A 12674-nucleotide genomic window follows, 5' to 3' on the forward strand; every position below is an offset into this window, starting at 1 on the left:
TCTGTGCTAAATCCAACTCCTTCCAGTTTGTGGATGCAAGTTGGGGGTGTCCGAGTATGCCGTACAAAGCGATTCCTCGAACTGAGTGAGCATATCTACCTTTGAAACTAAGGGAGACATGCTGGGGATTTCTCATGATGTTCCCTAAAGAGAAGGTCATAGGCTATGGAAAAGGGTAGTGTTTGGTACATAGGGGAGTCCATGAGAACGTAGCATATGTCCCAGCCAACATTATGTGCAGTGATGTGACTATAATGCACTTATACAGCAAACTGAACATCTACTAAGTTCTGATGGAGGATGAACATGAAAAGCAGGTCAAACACTGACCTATACAAGTCATTCTCCTTTAGTGCTGGGATGGCACCAATGGGTTTGAATCCATAGGTGTAGATGATGTACATCTGTACTACCTTTACTATCTGCCTTCTACCTGTGCAATAACCCTGTGAAGGCACTCCTACCATAAGCTTTCCTTACCCATCCATGTCTCTGTTCTCATCAGAGTCCTGGCTAATCCTGTATAATAGCCAAGTGAACCTATACTAGTTTGTGGAAGCAAGTTGGGGGCTTCCAAGTATGCCCTACAAAGTGATTTCTCGAACTGAGAGAGCATATCTACCGTTGAAAGTAAGGAAGACATGCAGGTGAAGAAAGGGTACTCCGTGGCAATGTGGCATATGTTCTGTCTACTAGTATATGCAGTAGGGGGAAGAAAATGCATGTTAATTGAACAGAACACCGACCACGCCAAAAGGAAGTCCATGATGAAGTAAAATTCTGTGGCTCCTTGCCTAACGAAGCAGTGGCCCATGGACGTTCGGTATCCATGCACTGCCACTGAAAGGATTACCCAACAGCAGCTCAACCTCAGTCGATTTCCCAGAACTTTGCTTTAGTATGATACAACGTAAAGCAAGTAGGGATACAGAGGCCTGGTTGTGATGGACACTGGGGACAGTAATACCGACTCTCCTGCCGCTTTCCATGCTTTGAGCACACTTTACAGCGACGACATGGGCGATCCTTTTTGGGTGTTTTAGGTATGCGATCAGCAAAGTGTCGCTCCTGCAGCCTTGCCACATCCTCCAGAACATATGAGGTGGAGGCTGCTGCTTCTTCAGTAACAGCAGTGAGGCTTTCAATTACAGACAACTGGAAGTCAAGGAAAGTCATGAGTCTTCCTGTTGTTGTCTGACGGTAAACAACATACGCATTATATGTTGCCATCTGAATCAGGTGGGTAAACAGTTTCTTGTACCAAGTGCGAGTTTTACGACACGCATTGTATGGTTGAAGAACCTGGTCGTTCTTGTCCACTCCACCCATGTACTTATTGTAATCAAGTATACAGATGGGCTTGTGGACTTCGGCCATCTGACCCCAAACCGTGATGGGAGAAGTGCTCTCATCATGAATTGTAGTGAGCACGTATACATCACGTCTATCTAGGAACTTGACTGCGAGCAGTTCGTTAGAACGCAATGCAGTACTCTGTGATTTCTGGAGCTTCTTGCAAACAAGCTCCCGCGGGAATCCTTTGCGGTTACAACGAACTGTACCGCAGGCCACAGTGCCAGCTTTGTAGAGCTCACTGAACAGCTCTACTCCTGTATAGAAATTGTCCACATAAAGGTTATAACCTTTGTGAAGAAGTGGATGGACAAGTTCCCATACAATCTTACCTGTGACCCCTAACGTGGGAGGGCAACCTACAGGGTTTAGGGTAGAATCCTTCCCTGTATACACTCTCAGGCTGTACACATAGCCAGTAGAGCTCTCACACAGCATGTACAGCTTTATGCCATAGCGAGCTCTTTTGCTCGCAATGTACTGTCTGAAAAGCAGCCGTCCTTTGTACAGGATCAAGGACTCATCGACTGCTATATTCTTTCCAGGAGTATAGATCTCTGGAAACCTGGCAGACAAATGTTCCACGACAGGCCGAATTTTGAACAACCTGTCATGATCTGGATGGTCCCGGGGCAATGCAGCAGAATTGTCATTGAAATGCAGCATGCGCTGCAGTAGCAAAAAACGATCTCTGCTCATGTATGGTGCGAAGATGGGAGTTACCCAAACCGTGCGAGTCGTCCAGTAGGACTGCAAGGTGGGTTTCTGTACTAACCCCATTTTGAGGGTAAGGCCCAAAAATATCTTCAACTCCGCCAGCGAAGTGGGAGTCCACTGGCGTGCCCTAGAACGGGGCCCTAGAGTGCCTCCGCGCTCCCTCAGAAATTGGTCTGCACGCAAATTTGTTTGCTGCACAACTTTCTGAAGAAAGTCAACATCCAAAAACAGATAGATGTAGTCGACTGGCAAAAAGTTAGCTGTATCGACTTTACATCCAGCGTCACCAGTAAAAGGTGGAATTTGGGGCTGAACCAAACAGGGGGGCTGCCAAGAGAGCACTCGTTCTGTGCTTGCGGCAGCAAGCACGTGCTCTCTGGGTTCGGCTAACCCAATGTGGTCCCGCTGCCCAGAATGTGCTTGCGAAGGGACAGCACGGATGTCGTCATTGTCTCCTTCAGACTCACTGGAAGAGGTGTCGTCAGATGGGACTCCGCCGACTGAAAAATCACTCCCAGAATCTGCCCCATTGTCCTCTCCCTCAGATGCTGTCTCAGTGTCTGCTGTCTCAGTCTCTGAGCCTACATCAGAACTGTCCTCCATAACCCGAGCTAGGGCTTGATCAGCAGTCATCCAACGAGACGCCATCTCTGCAACTGGCTAAACTGTCCCTCTAAATTACTATCCTACGTAGAAGGCAGATAGTCACAAAATTGCTTGTTGGTATGTTTGTTGTGTACAACAGGAAATGTCATCACCTTACCTTCGCTTCTTCTCCAATTCTGCAGATTCTCTGAAAACACTGAAAAAAACAAAAAAAGAATGTATTACTTCACCTTACCACACACCCTGTGCAACAGTCATTTTTGGTGCTCTGCCTCCCATTACCTCCTCTTCTAATTCCCTCAGTACTATCCAGCAAAACTGCCACTACAGAAAAGACATGCATGCATGCATATTGTGTGTATATATATATATATATATATATATATATATATATATAATAATATATATATATTTATATGTTTAGAAACAAAGTGGTTGAAGGGTTGCTGGGCGGCACACTTCACTGCCGGTGCCCAGTGACAGGGAAGACCAATCTAGAAATTATCTAATGCCGAAAAATTTCACCGCACTCCATGAAGTACAAATAAACGTGTATTTTATTGCAGTCAATAACCACCAACGTGTTTCAACTCACCAAGGAGTCTTGATCACGGTCCTCGTGGAGTGCGGTGAAATTGTTCACCATTATAAAACAACACACACAAGAATAACAAGCATTTACAATGCAATGGGTCTCGCATCTGCTCGAGTTAGAGCTATTAGCGTTATAAACTCCTAACCCAACTTTTCTTGCCACATAAATTGATAATTTAAAGTTAAACTCTTTCACATAAGAGAGCCGATTCACAGCGCCATGGCCACCATGAGCATCATGTGAAGAGTTACACAAAAGGAAAAGAAGTTCGCTCGCAGTTAAACGTAACAGCAAAAGTGCAATTAGCCATGTACCAGGGGCGATGGCCAAGGCGTTAGCAAAACCTCCCCAAGGAGGGACAAAGGTAAATCATTTTCCAATGCCATCAAAGGAGTGGTAGTGATGGGCGTGAGGTGGGCGTTGTTAGAAGCCCAGATACACACCAACAAGTCAGAAAATCAGCACATGGACGCTGCAATGCTTGTCCTGAAAAAAATATATATATCTATCTATATAGATATATATATATATATATATATCTATATAGATAGATATATATATATATCTATATAGATATATATATCTATATAGATATATATATGTGTATACATATATACACATATATATGAGACTCATGTCACAAATCTTTTTCTTTTTATACATGTGTGCTTGCCCTCGGCAAAGCACACATGTATAAAAAAAAAAATGGCCCCATTGATGGTCACCCTAAGGGCTGACCACCAACAATTTGTTTTTTTTTGTTTTTTTTTACCCTGGGGGGGCGATCGGCCTCCCCAGGCAAAACTACGTTTTTTTTTTTTCCCCTGGGGTCGGCCCGTGTTCCAAGGGCCGACCCCGCCATTTTTTTTTTCTTTTTTTTATTTCTTTTTTTTGTGGGGGGTGCGATCGCCCCCCAAAACAGTATAAATAATTAAAATATTGCCGGGGGGGGGGTGGCCCTTTTACGAGGGGGCCGACCCCCCCAAAGAAGATCCCTGGTGCCTAGTGCCATTTCCTGGCCGTGGATCGCAGCCGCGCTGCGATCCACGGCCAGGAAACGGTGCCAGGGAGGCATCGATGGAAAGGGGAGAGCCTCCCCTTTCCATCGATGCCTCCCTGGCATCTGGGGAGGCCGTTTTGGCCTTTTTTTCCACACCGGAGAAGGAAAGAACGCTTACCTCCGTCTCTCCTTCTCCGGTGGGGAAAAAATGTGACGTCAGCGTGCCTCACGGCGCGCTGACGTCATAAGGGGGCGGGAGGGGGGTGGGATGGAGACGCGGAAGCTCTTCCGCGTCTCCTACGGTGAAAAAAAAAAAAAACAATCCTCCGGTGCACTCCATTCTACTAGCATTTGCAGTAAACTTCGTCATGAAAGTTCTCTGGCTTAGTTGCTTTGACTGCCCGTCTAATAAACAGGAGATCCTGAGTTCAAATCTCCACAATACCGTGCTCTTTTTCATAGTTAAATAACAGATTATTTTCATTAGATGATCCTTTGATATAATGTTAAAATGAAAAATTTGAGTAACTTACTATTGAACTGTTCATCTTAATACTAAATAAAATTCCGAGTATTTTCGAGGGGACAGAAGCAAGACTGTGAATGTAAAATGAAGGGTATATCAAAGAGGAAGATAAATATAAAATAAAGTGCTAGAGTTGAAGAAGAAAAGTGATACAATCCTCTACAATAATAATTTGTGAGCCACTGAAAAATGTAGTCTACTTTTATGAATACTTTTAAACTAAATCTTAGGTACTCTTCTTAAGTGATGGGGAATTCTTTTATGTTTAACGTAATAACACAGATAAAAAAAGACTCCACAGAAGGTATTGAAAAGCAATAATGGCAACTAAGTCAGTTATTCAATCATTTTAAGAGTAATAGGTGCTGTGGATTAGTGGTTAAAGCGCTTGTCTTGTAAACAGGAAATCCTGAGTTCAAATCTCAGCAGCACCTCAGTTTTGCTCCAAACTTATAGAATTGAATTTTTTCAAGTAAATATTAAATACAGTTTCAAAACAAGAGTAGTGTCCTGTTCACTTTAGAATGCTTCATCTCATAATGAAAAAAGCACTTGGTTTTTTGCAGAATTTCAAAGCAATGCAATGAATGAATAAGGGAATTGAGAATTATAACAAAGAGGAAAGAGAAGAAAATTCAATTTAGAGTTGAATTTTTGTAATGCATTTCACTCACAAGACATAATTCAATATTCTAAAAGAACGGTAACCCACCTCTTAAGGAAGAATTTTTAAATAAATTTAGTGTTCTCACCTATAGTGTTTAAGAAGAGAGATGTGGGAACTTAGAAAAGAAAATGAAAAAAAAATGATTTCTATTTCACTCCATTCAGCTAACTATTCCAGTGACGTTTGTCAAGCAGGTACTGTGGCTTAGCTGGTTAAAGTGCCTATCTAGTAAACAGGAGATCCTGAGTTCAAATCTCAGCAGCACCTTAATATTGTTATTCTTAAATTACAGATCAGTTTCCTTAGATACTCTCTGATACAATTAAAAAATGAAAAATCTGAGTCATCTTACTAATAGACAGTTCATCTTAATATTAAATAAAATTCAGAGAATTTTAATGGTAACAGAAGCAAAACTTTGAATGTAAAATGAAGAGTAAATCAAATAGCAAGGTATATATGAACTAAAACCTTAGAGGTGAAGACAACTGATGTATTCCTCTACAATTATTATTTGTAAACCACTCAAAAATGTAATCTACTTTTATAAGTACTTGTTAACTAAAATGTAGGTATTCTTGTTAAGTGATGGGGAATCCTTTTTTGTTCAACGTTTCACCACAGATAAAGAAGACTGCACTAAAGGCACTGAGGACAAGTCATCTCCACTAAGTCAGTTATTCAATATTTGTAAGATAAGTAGGTGCTGTTGTTTAGTGGTCAAAGCTCCTGTCTCATAACTAGGATGTCCTGTGTTTAAATTCCAGCAACAATTTAGATTTAGTCCAAACTTTTAAAATTCAATTTCTTCAAGTAAACGTTCAATAAAGCTTAAAAACAAGAGTAGTGTTCTGTTGACTTTAGAATGCTTGATCTCCAAATGAAACAAACACTTGGTGTTTTGCAGAATTCGAAAGTAATACCATAAATGAATAGGTGAAAAGAGAATGTCAAAGAAAAGGAAAGAGACGACAAATAAATTAAGAGTTCAATTTAACCAATGCATTTTACTCACAACACATAATTCAATCTTCTATAAGTAGGGTAAGTCACTCATTAAGGAAGTATTCTTAAATAAATTTGATCTTCTCACCTATAGAGTTTGACAACAGAGTTGTATCAACTTAGAAAATAAAATTTAAAAAAAACAGATTTCTACTGCACTCCATTCTACTAGCAATTGCAGTAAACGTTGTCATGAAAGTTCTCTGGCTTAGTTTATTTGACTGCCAGTCTAATAAACAGGAGATCCTGAGTTCAAATCTCCACAACACCGTGCTCTTTTTCATAGTTAAATAACAGATTCTTTTCATTAGATGATCCTTTGATATAATGTTAAAATGAAAAATTTGAGTAACTTACTATTGAACAGTTCATCTTAATACTAAATAAAATTCTGAGTATTTTCGAGATGACAGAAGCAAGACTGTGAATGTAAAATGAAGGGTATATCAAAGAGGAAGATAAATATAAAATAATGTGCTAGAGTTGAAGAAGAAAAGTGATACAATCCTCTACAATAATAATTTGTGAGCCACTGAAAAATGTAGTCTACTTTTATGAATACTTTTTAACTAAATCTTAGGTACTCTTCTTAAGTGATGGGGAATTCTTTTATGTTTAACGTAATAACACAGATAAAAAAGACTCCACAGAAGGTATTGAAAAGTAATAATGACAACTAAGTCAGTTATTCAATCATTTTAAGAGTAAGAGGTGCTGTGGCTTAGTGGTTAAAGCGCCTGTCTTGTAAACAGGAAATCCTGAGTTCAAATCTCAGTAGCAACTCAGTTTTGCTCCAAACTTATAGAATTGAATTTTTTCAAGTAAATATTAAATACAGTTTCAAAACAAGAGTAGTGTCCTGTTCACTTTAGAATGCTTCATCTCATAATGAAAAAAGCACTTGGTATTTTGCAGAATTTCAAAGCAATGCAATGAATGAATAAGGGAAATGAGAATTATAACAAAGAGGAAAGAGAAGAAAATTCAATTTAGAGTTGAATTTTTGTAATGCATTTCACTCACAAGACATAATTCAATATTCTAAAAGAACGGTAAGCCACCTCTTATGGAAGAATTTTAAAATAAATTTAGTGTTCTCACCTATAGTGTTTAAAAAGAGAGTTGTTGGAACTTAGAAAAGAAAATGAAAAAAAAATGATTCCTATTTCACTCCATTCAGCTAACTATTCCAGTGACGTTTGTCAAGCAGGTGCTGTGGCTTAGTTGGTTAAAGCACCTGTCTAGTAAACAGGAGATCCTGAGTTCAAATCTCAGCAGCACCTTGATATTTTTATTATTAAATTACAGAACAGTTTCCTTAGATACTCTCTGATACAATTAAAAAATGAAAAATCTGAGTCATCTTACTAATAGACAGTTCATCTTAATATTAAATAAAATTCAGAGAATTTTCGTGGTAACAGAAGCAAAATTTTGAATGTAAAATGAAGAGTAAATCAAATAGCAAGGTATATATGAACTAAAACCTTAGAGTTGAAGACAACTGATGTATTCCTCTACAATTATTATTTGTAAACCACTCAAAAATGTAATCTACTTTTATAAGTACTTTTTAACTAAAATGTAGGTATTCTTGTTAAGTGATGGGGAATCCTTTTTTGTTCAACGTTTCACCACAGATAAAGAAGACTGCACTAAAGGCACTGAGGACAAGTCATCTCCACTAAGTCAGTTATTCAATATTTGTAAGATAAGTAGGTGCTGTTGTTTAGTGGTCAAAGCTCCTGTCTCATAACTAGGATGTCCTGTGTTTAAATTCCAGCAACAATTTAGATTTAGTCCAAACTTTTAAAATTCAATTTCTTCAAGTAAACGTTCAATAAAGCTTAAAAACAAGAGTAGTGTTCTGTTGACTTTAGAATGCTTGATCTCCAAATGAAACAAACACTTGGTGTTTTGCAGAATTCGAAAGTAATACCATAAATGAATAGGGGAAAAGAGAATGTCAAAGAAAAGGAAAGAGACGACAAATAAATTAAGAGTTCAATTTAACCAATGCATTTTACTCACAACACATAATTCAATCTTCTATAAGTAGGGTAAGTCACTCATTAAGGAAGTATTCTTAAATAAATTTGATCTTCTCACCTATAGAGTTTGACAACAGAGTTGTATCAACTTAGAAAATAAAATAAAAAAAAAAACAGATTTCTACTGCACTCCATTCTACTAGCATTTGCAGTAAACTTTGTCATGAAAGTTCTCTGGCTTAGTTGCTTTGACTGCCCGTCTAAAAAACAGGAGATCCTGAGTTCAAGTCTCCACAACACCGTGCTCTTTTTCATAGTTAAATAACAGATTATTTTCATTAGATGATCCTTTGATATAATGTTAAAATGAAAAATTTGAGTAAGTTACTATTGAACAGTTCATCTTAATACTAAATAAAATTCCGAGTATTTTCGAGATGACAGAAGCAAGACTGTGAATGTAAAATGAAGGGTATATCAAAGAGGAAGATAAATATAAAATAAAGTGCTAGAGTTGAAGAAGAAAAGTGATACAATCCTCTACAATAATAATTTGTGAGCCACTGAAAAATGTAGTCTACTTTTATGAATACTTTTTAACTAAATCTTAGGTACTCTTCTTAAGTGATGGGGAATTCTTTTATGTTTAACGTAATAACACAGATAAAAAAAGACTCCACAGAAGGTATTGAAAAGCAATAATGACAACTAAGTCAGTTATTCAATCATTTTATGAGTAAGAGGTGCTGTGGCTTAGTGGTTAAAGCGCCTGTCTCGTAAACAGGAAATCCTGAGTTCAAATCTCAGCAGCACCTCAGTTTTGCTCCAAACTTATAGAATTGAATTTTTTCAAGTAAATATTAAATACAGTTTCAAAACAAGAGTAGTGTCCTGTTCACTTTAGAATGCTTCATCTCATAATGAAAAAAGCACTTGGTATTTTGCAGAATTTCAAAGCAATGCAATGAATGAATAAGGGAATTGAGAATTATAACAAAGAGGAAAGAGAAGAAAATTCAATTTAGAGTTGAATTTTTGTAATGCATTTCACTCACAAGACATAATTCAATATTCTAAAAGAACGGTAACCCACCTCTTAAGGAAGAATTTTTAAATAAATTTTGTGTTCTCACCTAAAGTGTTTAAGAAGAGAGTTGTGGGAACTTAGAAAAGAAAATGAAAAAAAAATGATTTCTATTTCACTCCATTCAGCTAACTATTCCAGTGACGTTTGTCAAGCAGGTGCTGTGGCTTAGCTGGTTAAAGCGCCTGTCTAGTAAACAGGAGATCCTGAGTTCAAATCTCAGCAGCACCTTGATATTTTTATTCTTAAATTACAGATTAGTTTCCTTAGATTCTCTCTGATACAATAAAAAAATGAAAAATCTGAGTCATTTTACTAATAGACAGTTCATCTTAATATTAAATAAAATTCAGAGAATTTTAATGGTAACAGAAGCAAAACTTTGAATGTAAAATGAAGAGTAAATCAAATAGCAAGGTATATATGAACTAAACCTTAGAGGTGAAGACAACTGATGTATTCCTCTACAATTATTATTTGTAAACCACTCAAAAATGTAATCTACTTTTATAAGTACTTGTTAACTAAAACGTAGGTATTCTTGTTAAGTGATGGGGAATCCTTTTTTGTTCAACGTTTCACCACAGATAAAGAAGACTGCACTAAAGGCACTGAGGACAAGTCATCTCCACTAAGTCAGTTATTCAATATTTGTAAGATAAGTAGGTGCTGTTGTTTAGTGGTCAAAGCTCCTGTCTCATAACTAGGATGTCCTGTGTTTAAATTCCAGCAACAATTTAGATTTAGTCCAAACTTTTAAAATTCAATTTCTTCAAGTAAACGTTCAATAAAGGTTAAAAACAAGAGTAGTGTTCTGTTGACTTTAGAATGCTTGATCTCCAAATGAAACAAACACTTGGTGTTTTGCAGAATTCGAAGTAATACCATAAATGAATAGGGGAAAAGAGAATGTCAAAGAAAAGGAAAGAGACGACAAATAAATTAAGAGTTCAATTTAACCAATGCATTTTACTCACAACACATAATTCAATCTTCTATAAGTAGGGTAAGTCACTCATTAAGGAAGTATTCTTAAATAAATTTGATCTTCTCACCTATAGAGTTTGACAACAGAGTTGTATCAACTTAGAAAATAAAATAAAAAAAAACAGATTTCTACTGCACTCCATTCTACTAGCAATTGCAGTAAACTTTGTCATGAAAGTTCTCTGGCTTAGTTGCTTTGACTGCCCGTCTAATAAACAGGAGATCCTGAGTTCAAATCTCCACAACACCGTGCTCTTTTTCATAGTTAAATAACAGATTATTTTCATTAGATGATCCTTTGATATAATGTTAAAATGAAAAATTTGAGTAACTTACTATTGAACAGTTCATCTTAATACTAAATAAAATTCCGAGTATTTTCGAGATGACAGAAGCAAGACTGTGAATGTAAAATGAAGGGTATATCAAAGAGGAAGATAAATATAAAATAAAGTGCTAGAGTTGAAGAAGAAAAGTGATACAATCCTCTACAATAATAATTTGTGAGCCACTGAAAAATGTAGTCTACTTTTATGAATACTTTTTAACTAAATCTTAGGTACTCTTCTTAAGTGATGGGGAATTCTTTTATGTTTAACGTAATAACACAGATAAAAAAAGACTCCACAGAAGGTATTGAAAAGCTATAATGGCAACTAAGTCAGTTATTCAATCATTTTAAGAGTAATAGGTGCTGTGGATTAGTGGTTAAAGCGCCTGTCTTGTAAACAGGAAATCCTGAGTTCAAATCTCAGCAGCACCTCAGTTTTGCTCCAAACTTATAGAATTGAATTTTTTCAAGTAAATATTAAATACAGTTTCAAAACAAGAGTAGTGTCCTGTTCACTTTAGAATGCTTCATCTCATAATGAAAAAAGCACTTGGTATTTTGCAGAATTTCAAAGCAATGCAATGAATGAATAAGGGAATTGAGAATTATAACAAAGAGGAAAGAGAAGAAAATTCACTTTAGAGTTGAATTTTTGTAATGCATTTCACTCACAAGACATAATTCAATATTCTAAAAGAACGGTAACCCACCTCTTAAGGAAGAATTTTTAAATAAATTTAGTGTTCTCACCTATAGTGTTTAAGAAGAGAGTTGTGGGAACTTAGAAAAGAAAATGAAAAAAAAATGATTTCTATTTCACTCCATTCAGCTAACTATTCCAGTGACGTTTGTCAAGCAGGTACTGTGGCTTAGCTGGTTAAAGCGCCTGTCTAGTAAACAGGAGATCCTGAGTTTAACCGCTTGGGTGCCTTGGACGAGATGATCTCGTCCAAGGCTACAGTTCCCCTGTGCCTTGGATAAGATCATCTCGTCCTAGGCACAGGGGAACTTGGGGGCGCGCTAGCGTGCCCCCCGTGCACCCCCCTCCCCCCCAGGCGGGGATGGAAGGGGAAGACCTTCCCCTTCCACCCCCGCCCCCCCCCCACGGCAATCCGATGACGTCAGCGCGCGCACAGCGCGCTGACGTCATCTAGTGTTGCCGGGCGCGCTGGAAGCCATTTGCTTCCAGCGCGTCTACCGAGGATGACACAAAAAGTAAGTCCTCTTCGTTTTTGGGGGTCGGGGTGGTGGTAACAGACACGGGGGGAAAGGAAAGGGTTTTTCCTTTCCCCCGGTGCCTGTTTTCATTAAATTCCTGCTCCACGATCGCGGGCAGAGCCCGCGATCGTGGAGCAGGAATCTCCACTAGCCACCAGGGATTTACTGTGTTCAATATTTTGGGGGCGACCCCTTGGGTAAGGGTCGCCCCCCCGGGGGCAATTATTTTTAGTATTTCTCCCCCCCCTGGGGGCAGATCCGCCGTTTTTTCAGCGGATCTGCCCCCAGGGGGGGGCGAAAACCACTAGACACCAGGGATAGTGTTATTTTGGCATTATTTTGGGGGCGACCCCTTGGGCAAGGGTCGCCCCCCCCGGGGGCAATTTTTTTTTGTATTTCGCCCCCCCCCCCCCTTGGGGCGGATCCGCCGATATTTCGGGCTGATCTGCCGGCGGGGGGGCAAAATCCACTAGACACCAGGGATTTTGTTTTTGTTGTTTATTTTGGGGGCAACCCCTTGGGCAAGGGTCTCTCCCCTGGGGAGTTTTTTTTTTTCTGTTTCGGCCCCCCGATGGCAGACCAGTCATTTTTTGG

General features: G+C 38.5%; 7 non-coding genes across 7 annotated transcripts; all 7 read left to right on the plus strand.

Moving 5' to 3' along the window:
- The first annotated feature begins 5158 nt into the window (after nucleotides 1-5158).
- On the plus strand, nucleotides 5159-5231 carry TRNAT-UGU (transfer RNA threonine (anticodon UGU)). Its single transcript has one exon. It is a non-coding gene; the product is annotated as a tRNA-Thr (tRNA).
- Nucleotides 5232-5657: 426 nt separating this feature from the next.
- Nucleotides 5658-5731, plus strand: TRNAT-AGU (transfer RNA threonine (anticodon AGU)). The gene has a single exon. It is a non-coding gene; the product is annotated as a tRNA-Thr (tRNA).
- Nucleotides 5732-7179: 1448 nt separating this feature from the next.
- TRNAT-UGU (transfer RNA threonine (anticodon UGU)) lies at nucleotides 7180-7252 on the plus strand. The gene has a single exon. It is a non-coding gene; the product is annotated as a tRNA-Thr (tRNA).
- Nucleotides 7253-7678: 426 nt separating this feature from the next.
- On the plus strand, nucleotides 7679-7752 carry TRNAT-AGU (transfer RNA threonine (anticodon AGU)). Its single transcript has one exon. It is a non-coding gene; the product is annotated as a tRNA-Thr (tRNA).
- Nucleotides 7753-9202: 1450 nt separating this feature from the next.
- TRNAT-CGU (transfer RNA threonine (anticodon CGU)) lies at nucleotides 9203-9275 on the plus strand. The gene has a single exon. It is a non-coding gene; the product is annotated as a tRNA-Thr (tRNA).
- A 426-nt stretch (nucleotides 9276-9701) lies between these two features.
- On the plus strand, nucleotides 9702-9775 carry TRNAT-AGU (transfer RNA threonine (anticodon AGU)). Its single transcript has one exon. It is a non-coding gene; the product is annotated as a tRNA-Thr (tRNA).
- A 1446-nt stretch (nucleotides 9776-11221) lies between these two features.
- Nucleotides 11222-11294, plus strand: TRNAT-UGU (transfer RNA threonine (anticodon UGU)). The gene has a single exon. It is a non-coding gene; the product is annotated as a tRNA-Thr (tRNA).
- The last annotated feature ends 1380 nt before the right edge of the window (nucleotides 11295-12674 follow it).

This window comes from Pleurodeles waltl, chromosome 8 (genome assembly GCF_031143425.1).
Source record: "Pleurodeles waltl isolate 20211129_DDA chromosome 8, aPleWal1.hap1.20221129, whole genome shotgun sequence".
Taxonomy (NCBI): Eukaryota; Metazoa; Chordata; class Amphibia; order Caudata; family Salamandridae; genus Pleurodeles; species Pleurodeles waltl.